This window comes from Trachypithecus francoisi, unplaced genomic scaffold (genome assembly GCF_009764315.1).
Source record: "Trachypithecus francoisi isolate TF-2019V2 unplaced genomic scaffold, Tfra_2.0 Lachesis_group21, whole genome shotgun sequence".
NCBI lineage: Eukaryota > Metazoa > Chordata > Mammalia > Primates > Cercopithecidae > Trachypithecus > Trachypithecus francoisi.
The window spans coordinates 9,432,966-9,449,732 of NW_022681467.1; positions in this window are offsets into that span (position 1 = coordinate 9,432,966).

Below are 16,767 nucleotides of genomic sequence, written 5' to 3' on the forward strand. Positions count from 1 at the left end.
GGCTGGTCCCCTGACCTGGTGCCCTCACAGCATAGACATTTAGAAAAATTCTTGCTAAATTCTGCCTCACAGTTGAATTCCAGTGATGAACATAGAAAACGTAGAAGTGATAAAAATAGAAAACTACTTTTAAGTAAACGCCACAGTGACAATTATTGAGAAGCAAGAATCTTTGATGGGTGATAAAATTAATGGGTAAAAGTATGATGAGAAGCAGGATATTTGCATAGTCAAAAAGTATCTTTTTAAAACATGTTAGCACAGGGAAACAGGAACAACAGTGCAGGAACCTCACAAACACCACGTTAATCAAGGGATCAAAATGAGTCATACCAGAAGTTAGACAGGTTGTTACCAGGTGCCCTCAACGTGATGCACTGAAAGGACACAGTGGCCCTTCCGTGGTATCCCTGCCACAAATGCTAGCTTAGATCAGACTGCTATAACACATTGCCATAGATGGAGTGGCTTAAATAACAAGTATTCATTTCTCACAGTTACGGAGGGCTGCAAAGTCCAAGACCAAGGTGCCAGCCGATCTGGTGTCTGGTGAGGACCTACTTCCTGGTTTGCACATGGCTGTCTTCCTGTTGTGTCCCTTCATGGTAGACAGAAGACAGATGGAGGAAGCAAACTCCCATGTCGCTCTCTCTTTTTTTTTTTTTTTTTTTTTTTTGGGACAGGGTTTTACTCTCTTGCCCAGGCTAGAGTGCAGTGGTGCAATCTTGGCTCACTGTAACCTCCGCCTCCCGGGCTCAAGTGATTTTCATGCCTCAGCCTCCCAAGTAGCTGGGATTACAAGTGTGCACCACCATACCTGGCTAGTTTTTGTATTTTTGGTAAACACTGGATTTCACCATGTGGGCCAGGCTGGTCTCGAACTCCTGACCTCAGGTGATCCTCCTGCCTCAGCCTCCCAAAGTGCTGGGATTACAGGTGTGAGCCACTGTGCCCAGCAATCTCTTCTTATTAGGGCACTAGTTCCATTCTTGAGACTCCACCCTCATCACCTAATTACTTCCCAAAAGGTCCGGCCTCCTAACACCATCATATTGGAAGTCAGGATTTCAACATGTGAATTTGGGGGAGACACAAACATTCAGTCCATAACAAATGCATAGCCTCACACTGATTCTGAGAGAAACATCAGACAAACCCAAATTAAAGGGTGTTCCACAAAACAACTGATTCGTGTACTTCAAAAGTTCCCAGGCCATGAAAGTAAAAGAAAAACTGTCACAGATTAGAAGAGACCAAAGAGGCACAATAACTAATTGCAATGTGGGATCCTGGATTAGATCCTGGACCACAATAAGGACATTAATGGGAAAACAGGCAGAATTCAAATAACATCTGTAGATTAGTGAATAGTAGTGCATTGATGTTAATTTCTTAACTTTGATAATTGTGCCAAATTACATAAGATGTTAGCCTTAAGGAAATCTGGGTGAAGGATATTTGGGAGCTCTCTGTAGTCTTGCAACTTTTCTGTAAGTCTAAACTTAGTTTTTCAAATACTTAGAAAGTGTTGTCTGAAAAGGTGCAAGTTAATGTTAGAACTTTATACACCTGTGCACAAGGACATTCCTTCTGCTAGCTGTTTTTATTTATTCAAGTCTTTCCTCAGACTGAACAAAGTACAGTTAAGAGCTTCTGTAACTAGGAGCAACAAAGTTATCTTGTAGGACAGAAACATGTTCTTACCTTATCTTTTTGTCTTTAAGCAGTATAGGATTATATATTTAACAAACATCTCGTCCATTCCCAGTTCTCAGGGGTCTCAAACCTAAACTCTCTCCTAGCATATGAGAACTTGCGCTATTGCACAACATTCCACGTGCCATCAACAGTATGCAATTCTCACAAGTCTTAGTGCAGTCCCACATGCTGCAGAATAGAAGATGCCTGGGGTTTGCTTGAAAGTTGAAGGTTATTCTTCTCAGTCAAGGGTTTTTAACTGCAAATAAGGAACCTGCTGCTTGAGTCAGGACTCTGTACAACGGCCAATAGTCTGGTGCTACTGTCAATGCTGGCCTGCACAGGGTCAGTCTTCCATAAAAATGATAAGCCAGGATTTTTCATGTGTATCTGAGCTCTATTTAGCTCCTTCAGACACTGTGGTTCTGTTTTCTGTTTGAAGAAGTGAAGGTCAAGCAGAAAGAATACATTTTTCTTGATAACCTTTAGGTAGAAAGCTCAAGTGGGTTTTAAGAGCTGATGGAACTTGAAGAGAATAGAATGCATCTCTTCTAACACCAGTTGCCAATGTAAGGGGTTGTCAGCCTTTAGGCAGAGCAGTATTCATTTGCCTTTTCTGACTGCCTCAGTTTCCTAGGGATGATGAATTCTCCTCCACTCTGTGCACCCTTGGTGGGATGGCAAACCCTATTGCTTGCACAGGCATGCCAATAGTTAATGGTGAGTTTGAAGGCTTCTTCTGCTAGACCCTTCCTTTTGCTGTCCTGGTGCATCCACGTGCATAGCTCATGTTCTGAGGTTAGTAGAGAGGTTGCTTCATTCTCAGACTTTGAAACTTGAATTGAGAGATGCAAGGAGGAAAGAAACTGCTGCAGCTCAATTTCTTGAGTGTTGCGGCTCTGGGAGGCTGTGGAGATGCTCCTGTGACGAGGCACTCTAATTCCCTGGGTCTCACCTCTTTCGAACTCAGTTCTTCAACTTTCTTCATCCTGGGAGCTGGGCCACACCCTGACAATACATTTTCCTTTAAAGAGCTAGCCAGAGTTGCTATCTGTTATTTGCCACCAGACAGTTAAAGAGAGCTGGTTGAATCCTTCACAATAATGAGAAGACCCTTAAGTGGCTCCCAACTCAGAGAAAAGGATCCTCAGTACCATGAAGTTTCAGAACCTGTAGTTGTATTCTGAGATTTCTGGAAATACAAGACACAGACGTCAACCTTTTAAGCTTTTTAATCACTGAAATAGCTTCTGAGAAGGAAGAGAACCCTTGAAACATATAGTTACTTACAAAGTATCTTAAACTAGAATTAACTCATTTCAAAGTATCATTTGAAAATGACTGCAATATGCACTTCTTGCCAGTTTATTTATATGTACATGATGTTTACTAATATAAATGATCAGAGTTCATGAATTTCTCTTGACTGCAGGTATAATTTTGTATCTTGGGACTTAAAAACAATAAAGAGTTAATGAAACACAACCCTAAATGACAGAGGCTTCTGAATGGGAAGTCACTACAAACATTTTTAAAGACCTGCCCTGTTTCTTAAAAGTTAAACACACACTGTGATATGATCCAGACAGTTCACTTCTAGGTATTTACTCAAGAAAAATAAAAGCATATGTCCATATAATGTCTTGTACAATGTGTTTATGGCAGCTTGATTTGTAGTAATGTAAAACTGGAAGCAACCCAAATGTCCATTCACAGGTGACTGAACAGATAAATTATAGTATATTCCTACAGTGGAATACCACTCAGCAATAAAAAAGGAGGCAGGTATAGGGGCCAAGGGAAAACTTCCCCTTTGCCCTCTGGAGGGTTGCTGGAACATCAACATACAGATGGCAGATTAATAGGAGGAACTGCATACAGATTTATTAACATGCATGAGGAGAACCATGGAGTATTTACCCCAGCCCTCTAAATGAGTTGAAGAAGCTTATATACCATTTTCATAAGGGAGGGAGGATATGAGGAATGCAGGCAATTCTCTTGTGGGGCAGTATTAGGAAGAAAGAATGAACCAGGGAGACAGAAATTACTTGTAAATGATTCTCTTTTGAATTTGAATGAGCCTGAGAGGCAAGCATTATCTTGTGGAACAAAATATATAAGATTTCAAAGAAAGTCAAGATGGTTGAGCTTTTATACCATCTTGAAGTTACAGAAAGAGTAGGGCTTGGATGGTGGCAAGCAGGTTATGGGAGTGGGAGAAGAGGAGACGTGGCTAGCAAAGGTGATCTTGTTATGTAGATGAAACCTCACAGGTGGCAGCCCTCAGAGAGAATAGATGGTAAAGGTTTCTTTCAAATTTTGAAGGTGTCAGCCTCTCAGTTCATCTTTCCTAGATTGGACAAGGGAGGACCTCAGAGAAAGCTTGGCTGCACCAGTGCAGATTTTCTCTACAGATGCAAATCTCCCCTACCAAAGACAGCTTTTCAGGAATAGCCATCATGAAATACATCAGAGAAGCATATTCCGGGGTGTTAATGAGAAAACAAACTCTGTAAAATATTTTAAAGAGATTTATTTTGAGCCAATATGAGTGACCACAGCCCAGTGAAAACACAAATCCAAGAAACCTTGACTAAGTGGTCTTAAGGCAGTCAAGTTATAGTTTGGTTTTTTACATTTTAGGAAGAGAGGAATTGTAGGTAAAACTATGAATAAATACATGGAAAGCATTCATTGGTTTAGCCGACAAATATGGGACATCTCAAAGCTTACAGGTCATGTTAGTGGTGGCAGGTAGTCCAGGTATTGGTGGCGAATTCACACAGGTCTTCAGCAACGTCAATCCTTGTCTCTTCAGAAGAAAGAATTCGACTGAGGGGCATAAGGCAGAAAAAGAGACCAAGGCAAGTTTTAGGGCAGGAATGAACATTTATTAAAAAGCTTTACAGCAGGAATGAAAAGAAAATAAAGCACAATTAGAACAGGGCCACGTGGGCACCTTGGAGGAGGGCAAGTGTGGGGTTTGACCTTTTGACTTGGGGTTTTATATGTTGGCACACTTTCAGGGTCTTGTGTCCCTTCTCCCCTGATTCTTCCCTTGGGGTGGGTTGTCTGCATGTGCAGTGGCTTGCTAGCACTTGGGAGGGAGCATGCACTGTGTGTTTCCCGGAGTTGTATGCATGCTTACTAGAGATGTTCTTCCCTTACCAGCTGTATTTCCGTAGAAGGTCATATACCAGTTACACTTTGCCATTTTGCTTCCTAATGTGCATGTGTGAGCCCACTCACCCAAATCCTGAGATCTTATCAGGAAGCTGCTGACCACCAGTTTCAGGGTTTTCTTTATCTACAAGGAGACTGCCTTTCCCTGGCACTGGCTGTGACCAATTATTATTTTAGAGACAGTAAACAACTGCCTGACCATCACCTGATGATTGCCTGACATTCCTGGTTGGGGACGGGGTGCTCTCCTGCCCTGCTTATGTCTGCCTACCTGCTATAACAGTCATGGGTGGATTTTAGGAAATCTTTAGTTAGCAATTGGTTGAAAGAGTTGTGCTTTGTCTAAAGACTTGAAGTCAATACAAAGGAATGCTTATGTTAAGACAAGGGGTCCTGCTGTCATGTGATGCTATGCCACAGTCAGGTTGGCTATTAAGCTACATTATATTGGGTTAATTTTTAAAAGTTTAACAAGATTTTTTGGTTTGTAGGGTGTGACTTAATCCTGGCCTTACATTGCCTTAGGTCTTTTACAATTTGGTATCTTACTGCCACAAAGAGTCCATTCTGTCAGTCTTGTGATCTCTACTGTAACATTAATGCCGGTCAGTTGTGTGTAAATTCCAAAAGAGAGGGAGTATAATGAAGTGTGTTCAACCTTCCTTTCGGTCGTGACTGGGAATTCCATTTTTAAGGTTTTTCTGGGCTCCTCTTGGCAAAGAAAGGGTCTCTTCAGTTGGTTGCAGATGGGGCTTAGGATTTTGTGAAATATTTTGGTTTCCTTCACATATAGGAACATGAATAAATCTCAAAATAATTATGCTGAGTGACAAAAGCCAAACAAGAGTACATACTGTATATACTCCTTTTATATATATAGCATTCTGGAAGATGCAAACTAATCTATGGTAACTATAGCTGATCAATGCTTACTGGGGAGGGGGAAAGAGATGACAAAGGGATGTAAGAAAACTTGTGGGTGACAGATTTTTTTCAATATCTTGATCGTAGTGATGTTTTCACAGACATATTAATATGTCCGACTACTCAAGTTATTCACTTTAAATATGTACAACTTACTGTATGCCAATTATTCCTCAACAAAGCTATTGTGAGAATCTAGGTACTCGCCTGCCAGATTTGGTACTAGATAATCTGGCAGGAATATGCAAAATACGATGCTAGCACTCAGAGAGATCTGAGCCCATCTACTTCTGGGGTGGGAAGGGGGCAATTTTTTTTTTTATAAAGAGTAAATATTTCTGGCTTTGTGGGCCGTATGATTTCTGTTACAATACTCATCTCTGTTGACATGGTACAAAAAAAAGTGACAGATAATATGTAAATAAGTAAGACTGGCTGTGTCCCAATAAAACTTTATTTATGAAAACAGGGAGGCCGGGCGCGGTGGCTCAAGCCTGTAATCCCAGCACTTTGGGAGGCCGAGACGGGCGGATCACAAGGTCAGGAGATCGAGACCATCCTGGCTAACACGGTGAAACCCCATCTCTACTAAAAATACAAAAAAAAAAAAAAAAAAAAAAACCAGCCGGGCGAGGTGGCGGGCGCCTGTAGTCCCAGCTACTCGGGAGGCTGAGGCAGGAGAATGGCGTAAACCCGGGAGGTGGAGCTTGCAGTGAGCTGAGATCCGGCCACTGCACTCCAGTCCGGGCGACAGAGCGAGACTCTGCCTCAAAAAAAAAAAAAAAAAAAAAAAACAGGGAGTGGGTCACATTTGGTCCATGGGCTTTAGTTTGCTGACTGTAATGTAGTTGAACACATTTATTATACAGAAACTAAGAGATGAATGCTATGTGGACAATAGCAACTTGTAAAAATCAGAAGTTATATACTTTAATATTTTTTATCAACTTTTAGTTATAAAAATATAAGTCAAAACTATGTTAGGACATATGCCAAAATATCACTCCATAGATTGGCAGTGGCAATGGGAAATGCATCTTTATGGCAGAGAATTCCATAAGCCACCACCTTAACCAATAACAGCATTTATTAGTGGGACCATCTGATTTTATATGCCTCCTGATGTAATGCAAAATGAATTAGGCAGCATCATTTATGAAGAATTATTACCAACAATGTTTAATATCTTTACAATTTAATCAAGCCTTTGGATTTTCTTTCTAGCCTGTAAGACATACAAGGGAAATAGGAACAAATTAATTACCTTAAAGAAACAATGAGAGAAATCTGGAATAAGAGACATGCCACAAGATAGCTGGCTTGATCTCTTAAAAAAGTAAATGCTATGGGGAAAAAAACACGTGAGGAAGATCACGCTAGATTAAACATTTGTTGACTTCTGGTTTGAAAAAATATTTCTAGAAAATATATTTTAGGTAATATTGTGCTTTGAATGTGTCTCCCAAATTTCATGTGTTGGAAATTTAATCCCCAGATTCACATATTAATAGTATTTGGAGTTAGGGCCTTTGAGAGTTAATTAGGGTTAGATAAAGTCATCCGGATGGGACCCCCATGATGAGACTGGTGGCTTTATAAGAAGAGGACAAGAGATCTGAGCTGGCGCACTCTTGCCCTCTCTCCATGTGATACCCTTCACCATGTCATGATATAGCAAGAAAGCCCTCACCAGGTGCTAGTGCCATGCTGTCTTGGACTTCCCAGTCTCCAGAAATGTGGGCTAAATAAACTTCTTTTCTTTGTAAATGATCCAGTCTGTGATGTTATGTTATAGCAACATAAAACAGACCAAGACATCTAAAAATGGAGAAATGTGACTATAGTCTAGTTATCTAATCAAGATAATATTAATATTACCTAGTTTAGATAATATTATTAAAATTATTCTGGATTTTCTTAGGTAGGATAATAATATTGTGGTTTTATAGAAGAAAACTCTTATTTTAGAAAACAAATGACAAAATACTAGAGAAAATGTTTCATGATGTCAGCTACTAAAAAAAAAAAAAAGTACATAAAAAGAAATAGGGGCCAGGCATGGTGGTTCACGCCTGTAATCCCAACACTTTGGGAGGACGAGATGGGCAGATCCTGAGGTCAGGAGATCGAGACCATCCTGGCCAACACAGTGAAACCCAATCTCTACTAAAAACAAAAAAAAGTAGTCGGGCATGGTGGCAGGTGCCTATAGTCCCAGCTACTCGGGAGGCTGAGGCAGGAGAATGGCATAAACCCAGGAGGTAGAGCTTGCAGTGAGTCGAGACTATGCCACTGCACTCCAGCCTGGGCAACAGGGTGAGACTCTGTCTCAAAAAAAAAAAAAAGAAAGAAAGAAAGAAAGAAAACAAATATGGAAATAGGTTAATAATTGCTGTGTCCAGGTGGTGGGGTTATATGTGTTCATTGTACTTCTCTTTTGACTTTCTGTATATTTAAATTTTTTATAAGAAAAAGTTGAGAAAATTGTTTTATGTGATGATATGCCTTAGAAGAATATTCTAAATTCTCTTATTTCAACTCCCACTTATGAGTGAGGACATGAGTTGTTTGGTTTTCTGTTCCTGTGTTAGTTTGTTGAGGGTGATGGCTTCTGGCTTTATCCATGACCCTGCAAAGGACATGATCTCATTAATTTTTGTGGTTGCATAGTATTCCATGGTGTATCCCATTTTCTTTATCCAGTCTATCATTAAGGGACATTTGGATTGGTTCTGGTGCTGCAATAAACATACGTATGCATGTATCTTTATAGCAGAATGATTTTTATTCATTTGGGTGTATACCCAGTAATGGGATTGCTGGGTCAAATGGTATTTCTGGTTCTAGATCCTTGAGGAATTGCCATGCCACATTGTCTTCCACAATTGTTAAACTAATTTATATTCCCACCAACAGTGTAAAAACATGCCTATTTCTCCACAGCCTCACCAGCGTCTATTGTTTCTTGACTTGTTAATAAACACCCTTCTGACTGGCATGAGATACTATCTCATTGTAGTTTTGATTTGCATTTCTCTAACAATCAGTGATGTTGAGCTTTTTTCGCATGTTTCTTGGCTGCATAAATGTCTTCTTTTGAGAAGTGTCTGTTCATATCCTTTGCCCAGTTTTTTCTGTTTATATCCTTTGCCCAGTTTTATTTTCCTTGTAAATTTCTTTAAGTACTTTGTAGATTCTGCATGTTAGACCTTTGTCATATGGATAGATTGCAAAATTTTTCTCCCATTCTGTACATTGCCTGTTTATTCTGATGATAGTTTATTTTGTTGTGCAGAAACTCTTTAGTTTAATTAGATCCCATTTGTCAATTTTGGCTTTTGTTGCAATTGCTTTTGGCATTTGTGTTGTGAAGTCTTTGCCCATGCCTATGTCCTCAATGGTATTGCCTAGGTTTTCTTCTAGGGTTTTTATGGTTTTAGGTCTTACATTTAAGTCTTTAATCCATCTTGAGTTAATTTTTGTATAAGCTGTAAGGAGGGGGTCCAGTTTCAGTTTTCTGCATATTGCTAGCCAGTTTTCCGAACACCATTTATTAAATAAGGAATCCCCTCCTCATTGCTTGTTTTTGTCAGGTTTGTCAAAGATCAGATGGTTTTAGATGTGTGGCATTATTTCTGAGGCCTCTGTTCTGTTCCATTGGTCAATATATCTGTTTTGGTACCAGTACCATGCTGTTTTGGTTACTGTAGCCTTATAGTATAATTTGAAATCAGGTAGCATGATGCCTCCAGTTTTGTTCTTTTTACTTAGGATTGTCTTGGCTGTATGGGCTCTTTTTTGGTTCCATATGAAATTTAAAGTAGTTTTTTCTAATTAAAGGAAGAAAGTCAACAGTAGCTTGATGGAGATAGCATTGAATCTATAAATTACTTTAGGCAGTATGGCCATTTTCATGATATTGATTCTTCCTGTCCATGAGCATGGAATGTTTTTTCCATTTGTTTGTGTCCCCTCTTATTTCCTTGAGCAGTGGTTTGTAGTTTTCCTTGAAGAGGTCCTTCACATCCCTTGTAAATTGTATTCCTAGGTACTTTATCCTCTTTGTAGCAATTGTGAATGGCAGTTCACTCATGATTTGACTCTCTATTTGTCTATGGTGTATAGGAATGCTTGTGATTTTTGAACATTAATTTTGTATCCTGAGACTTTGTTGAAGTTGCTTATCAGCTTAAAGAGATTTGGGGCTGAGATGATGGGGTTTTCTAAATATACAGTCATGTCATCTGCAAACAGAAACAATTTGATTTCCTCTCTTCCTATACGAATACGCTTTATTTCTTTCTCTTGCCTGATTGCCCTGGCCAGAACTTCCGATACTATGTCGAATAGGAGTGGTGAGAGAGGGCATCTTGCCTGCCAGTTTTCAAAGGGAATGCTCCCAGCTTTTGCCCATTCAGTATGATATTGTCCGTGCGTTTGTCATAGATATACCTCTTATTATTTTGAGATACGTTCCATCAATACCTAGTTTATTTAGAGTTTTTAACATTAATGGATGTTGAATTTTATCGAAAGCCTTGTCCGCATCTATTGAGATAATCATGTAGTTTTTGTCTTTGGTTCTGTTGATATGATAGATTATGTTTATTGATGTGTGTGTGTTGAAGCAGCCTTGCATCCCAGGGATGAAGCTGACTTGATAGTGATGGATAAGTTTTCTGATGTGCTGCTGGATTCAGTTTGCCAGTATTTTATTAAGAATTTTTGCATCGATGTTCATCAGGGATATTTGCCTGAAGATTTTTTGTTGTTGTTGTATCACTGCCAGGTTTTGGTGTTAGGATGATGCTGGCTTCATAAAATGAGTTAGGGAGGGATCCTTCCTTTTTAATTGTTTGTAATAGTTTCAGAAGGAATGGAATCAGCTCCTCTTTGTACCTCTGGCAGAATTCAGCTGTAAATTCATCCAGTCTTGGGCTTTTTTTGGTTGGTAGACTATTGATTACTGCCTCAACTTCAGAACTTGTTATTGGTCTATTCAGGAATTTCACTTCTTCCGGGTTTAGTCTTGGGAGGGTGTATGTGTCCAGGAATTTATCCATTTCATCTAGATTTTCCCGTTTATTTACATAGAAGTGTTTATAGTGTTCTCTGATGGTAGTTTGCACTTCTCTAGGGTCAGTGGTGCTATCCACTTTATCATTTTTTTATTGTGTCTATTTCATTCCTCTCTCTTTTCTTCATTATTAGTCTAGCTGGTGGTCTATCTATTTTGTTAATTTTTTCCAAAAACAGCTTTGGGTATCACTCATTTTTTGGAGGGTTTTTCTGTCTCTATCTCCTTCAATTCTGCTCTGATCTTAGTTATTTATTGTGTTCCGCTAGCTTTTGGATTTGTTTACTCTTGCTTCTCTAGCTCTTTTAATTGTGATGTTAGGGTGTCGATTTGAGATCTTTCTAGCTTTCTGATGTGGACATTTAGTGCTATAGATTTCCATCTTAACACCGCTTTAGCTGTTTCCCAGAGATTCTGGTACATTGTCTCTTTGTTCTTATTGGTTTCAGAGAACTTACTGATTTCTGCCTTAATTTTGTTATTTACCCAGGAGTCATTCAGGAGCAGGTTGCTCAATTTCCAAGTAATTGTGTGGTTTTGAGTGAGTTTCTTAATCCTGTTCTAATTTGATTGCACTGTGGTCTGAAAGACTGTTATGATTTCAGTTCTTTTGCATTTGCTGAGGAATGTTTTACTTCCAATTTTGTGGTTGATTTTAGAATAAGTGCCATGTGGCACTGAGAAGAATGTATACTCTGTTGATTTGGGTGGAGAGTTCTGTAGATGTCTATTAGGTCTACTTGATCGAGAGTTGAGTTCAAGTCCTGAATATCCTTGTTAATTTTCTATCTCATTGATCTGTCTCATATTGACAGTGGGGTGCTAACATCTTCCACTATTATTGTGTGGGAATCTAAGTCTCTTTGTAAGTCCCTAAGAACTTGTTTTCTGAATCTGGGTGCTCCTGTATTGGGTGCATATATATTTAGGATAGTTAGCTCTTCTTGTTGAATTGATCCCTTTATCATTATGTAGTGCCCTTCGTCTCTTTTGATCTTTGTTGGTTTAAAGTCTGTTTTGTCAGAGACTAGCATTGCAAGCCCTCATTTCTTTTGCTTTCCATTTGCTTGGTAAATTTTTCTCCATCCATATATTTTGAGTCTATGTGTGTCTTTGCACAGGAAATGGGTCTCCTGAATACATCACACCAAAGGTTCTTGACTCTTTATCTAATTTGCCAGTCTGTATCTTTTAATTGGGGCATTTAGCCCATTTTCATTTAAGGTTAGTATTGTCATGTGTAAATTTGATACTGTTATCATGATGCTATGTAGTTATTTTGCACACTAGTTGATGCAGTTTCTTCATAGTGTCATTGGTCTTTATATTTTGGTGTGTTTCTGCAGCAGCTGGTACTGGCTTTTCCTTCCAGATTTAGAGCTTCCTTTAGGAGCTCTTGCAAGGCAGGCTTGGTGGCGATGAAATCCCTCAGCATTTGCTTCTCTGGAGAGGATTTTATTTCTTCTTCGCTTATGAAGCTTAGTTTGGCTGGATATGAAATTCTGGGTTGAAAATTCTTTTCTTTAAGAATGTTGAATATTGGCCCCTACTCTCTTCTGGCTTGTAGGGTTTCTACAGAGAGGTCTGCTGTTATTCTAATGGTCTTCCTTTGTTGGTGATCTGGCCTTTCTCTCCAGCTGCCCTTAACACTTGTTCCTTCATTTTGACCTTGGAGAATCTGATGATTATGTATCTCGGGGTTGATCTTCTCATGAAGTATCTTAGTGGTGTTCTCTGTTTTTCCTGAATTTGAATGTTGGCCTGTCTTGCTAGGTTGGGGAAGTTCTTCTGGATAATATCCTGAAGTGTGTTTTCCAGCTTGTTTCCATTCTCCCCATCTCCTTCAGGTACTCCAATCAATTATAGATTCAGTATTTGTACATAGTTCCGTATTTCTTGAAGGCTTCACTTGTTTCTTTTCATTTTGTTTCTCCATTCTTGTCTGCATGCCTTATTTCAGCAAGATGGTCTTCAAACTCTGATATCCTTTTCTCTGCTAGGTCAATTCGGCTTTTGGCACTTGTGTATGCTTCACAAAGTTAACATGCTATGTTCTTCAGCTCCATCATGTCATTTATGTTCCTCTCTAAACTGGTTATTCTAGTTAGAAGCTCCTCTAACCTTTTATCAAGGTTCTTAGCTTCTTTGCATTGGATTAGAGCATGCTCCTTTAGCTCAGCAGAGTTTGCTATTACTCATCTTCTGAAGCCTACTTCTGTCAATTCATCCATCTCATCCTCTGTCCAGTTCTGTACCTTTCCTTGAGAGACATTGTGATCATTTGGAGGAGAAGAGGAGCTCTGGCCTTTTGGGTTTTCAGCATTTTTTCACTGATGCTTTCTCATCTTCATGAGTTTGTCTAGTTTTGATCTTTGAAACTGCTGACCCTTGGATGGGGTTTTGTGGGGACTTTTGTTGTTTGTTGTTATTGATGCTTTTGTTGCTTTCTGTTTGTTTTCTTTCAATGGTCAGGTCCCTTTTCTGAAGGGCTGGTGCTGTTTGCTGGGGATTTACTTCAGGCCCTATTCATTTGGTTCGCTCCTGTGCCTGGAGATGTCACTCAAGGAGGCTACAGAACAACAAAGGTGGATGCCTGCTCTTTCCTCTGGGATCTCTGACCTCCAGGGACACCAACGTGATGTCGGTAGGTATAGGGTGTCTGACAACACCTACTGGGTGGCACAGGGAACAGGACTCATTTAACAAAGCACTTTGACTGTCCCTTGGTGGAGAGGGTGTGCTTTGCTAGGGGAAACCCACTCATCTGGGCTGCCCAGATTCTTCAGAACTAGCAGGAGGCAGGACTAAGTCTTCTGGTCTGCAGAGACTGCAACCACCATCCCATTAGGGCTTCAGGCCCAGGGAGATCAGAGTTCTGTTCCTTAGCCCCTGGCTGGAGTTGTTGGAGTTCCTGCAGGGAGGCCCTGCCCAGTGAGAAGGGATGGGTCAGGGTCAGGCCTGGAGAGGCACTCTGGCTGTAGTCTGCCACAGCTGCTGTGCTGGGCTATAGGGGACACCTCTTAGGACCAAGCCATTTCCAGCCTCCCTGGCTCCAGCAGAGGAAAAGTACAGACTGGAGCTGTAAAGATGGATGACGCCCTTCCTTTGCCTAGGGAGCTTAGTGTGTCAGGCAGCTCTCTGTCCCAGTGCTGGCTGCCGCCCTTCCCCCAAGGAGCTCAAATGGCTTAGACAGCAGGCAGCTGCAGCTGTGGTGCTGGTTGTCCCTCGCCGCAGAAACTCAGCAGGCTTAAGCAGATTCTAGCTGAAAGGGTGTTGAGAATCTGCATGGCTCCAGGGTTGGGATCCCAGGCCCCAGTGGCATGGATTCATGAGTGGCATCTTCTGATACATGGGTTGCATAGTTCTGTGGAAAAAGCATGGTTTCCCTGGCTGGGTAGCACTCTCACTCACCACCTCCCTTGGCTAGGGGGTAGGGATTCCCCTGCCCTGTGTGGCTCTCAGGTAGGCAGCTGCACCACTCTACTCTTCCTTCCTCTCTGCAGGTAATGCCAGTTGTCTAGTCTGCTCTGATGAGAGAAGCTGGTTACCTCAGTTGCTGGTGCAAGATTCACATGCTATTACGGTTTTTTTCAATGGGAGCCTTTGATCGCCACTGCTTCTAGTCGGCCATTTTGGCCCCGCCCCCAACTAAGAGCTTGTTAACATTAAACTCTCTATCATATATTTTCAAATAGGCAATTAAAAGAAGAAAAATAATTTTTCAAAAGGAAAACAGTTGTCACAGACCTTTAGTTAAGACGCACATTTGAATGACCAGGGAAATTCTAAAAGACATTTATTGTGGCTTTAATATTTGATACAAGGACAGAATTCTTTTTAAAAACCCCTTATAGTCTATAATTGTGGCACCTTTGTAGACTAGAAAAATAACTATAAAATCTCCAGGCGCAGAAAAAAGAATAAATTCTAGTGTTTTCAAATATCCCATGCAAGACGTGATACAATGTTTGAAGAAGAAAAATGATCTCCCAGCATTAGGGAAGTAGAAAGGTGGTGGGTGGAACCAGCCACAGTCATGACTCAGTTGGTCTTGACTGCCTATTAGAATTTCTGGATATTTGTGCTCTGTGCCTAATGACCACAGTGTCTTAGGCTGCATACCTTTTACCTGTTTTTTCACTGTGTGTGAACTAATTATTGAGTAAGAAACAAGATAAATCTCTGTAAATTATATCTATTAGAGCTTGACTCTAGGAAAGAGGCACCCCCTTCACAGTCCCCTTCACAATCACAGTTCCTGAGCATAGCACTTATATCTGCATGAGGGCGTTCTGTAGCCCTGAGAGTCCACGTGTGGGGCTCCCTGGGAATGCTGGAGAGCTAATGCTCCCTAGGAACAACTTCTAACCAGTAACTGGCAGAAGTCAGTAGGTTAATACCCCAGATCCTTTGTCACTTGGTTGGACAGCTCTCAGGCATGTTCTATATTGTCTCCCAGAAGTCACCAGCAGAACTGATTCCTGGTTGCCCACAGCAATCATCTACTGAATACAAACTCTTCCCTGGCCTCCTTCTCTTTCCTGTCTCATTCCTCCCCTCTCTTACCAGTGCTGCCTGGGATCACCTGCTAAATAAGCTACTTGAATTCCCTTTTATGTAGGCAAGTATTGTTTTTGGAGATCAACCCAAGATAAGACTTGCAGGCTCCAGAACCCCTGATAACATAGGCACCTACATGGACCAAATACACAGCCCTTTCATATGATGCAGGTACCACCAGGTTAAATTTGGATTAAAGTGATGTATTAGTCCATTCTCACACACTATAAAGATACTACCCAAGACTGGGTAATTTATAAAGGAAAGAGGTTTAGTTGACTCAATTTACATGGCTGGGGAGGCCTCAGGAAACCCACAATCATGGTGGAAGGGGGAACAAGGACCTTCCTCACATGGCAGCAGGAGAGAGAGAAAAACGAAGGAGGAATTTCCAAACACCATCTGATCTCATGAGAACTCACTCACTATCATGAGAACAGCATGGGAGAAACTGTCCCCCACCCCCAATCCAATCACCTCCCTTCCTTGACACACATGGGGAGTACAGGTCTCTTCCTAGACACGTGGGAATTACAATTCAAGATGAAATTTGGTTGGGAACACAGAGCCAAACCATATCAAGTGAAAATCCACATTTAGCCTCTATTAACAAGACTGAGCCTATTATTCCAGCACTTTGGGAGGCCAGGGCTGAAGGATCACCTAAGTCTAGGAGTTTGAGACCAACCTGGCCAACATAGTGAGATTGTCTCTACAAAAATTAATGAAGAAGAAGAAAAAGAGGAAGAAGAAAAAGAAGAAGAAGAAGAAGAAGAAGAAGAAGAAGAAGGAGAAGGAGAAGGAGAAGGAGAAGAAGAAGAAGAAGAAGAAGAAGAAGAAGAAGAAGAAGAAGAAGAATTAGCCGGGTGTGGTCGTGTGGACCTGTAGTCCCACCTGCTTTGGAGGATCACTTGAGCTTAGGAGTTCAAGGCTGTAATGAACTACATTTGCGCCACTGTACTCCAGGCTGGGTGAGAGAGCAAGACCCTCTCTGTATTAAAAAGAAAATAACAAAAGAATAGTTTGGTTCTGTTCCTACCTAATCACTGTTTTCTTGTTGAGCTTTCTTACCTTCATCTGAATTAACACGTGCTTTACTGATGTCTTTCAATTAAATTTTTTTTCTATAACTTTGAATTTAGGGTGACTATTTACTGTTCATAGAGAATTTTCTTAGATATAAACTGCACAGGAATTTATGGTGAGTAAAGTAAAATATAGCCTGAACCCCCATGCCCTGGGTCTTTTATATGTGCATATTCAAATAGCAAGTAGCAAGAGTAAGCACAGAGCAATCAAACACCACAGCAAGCACAAAACCA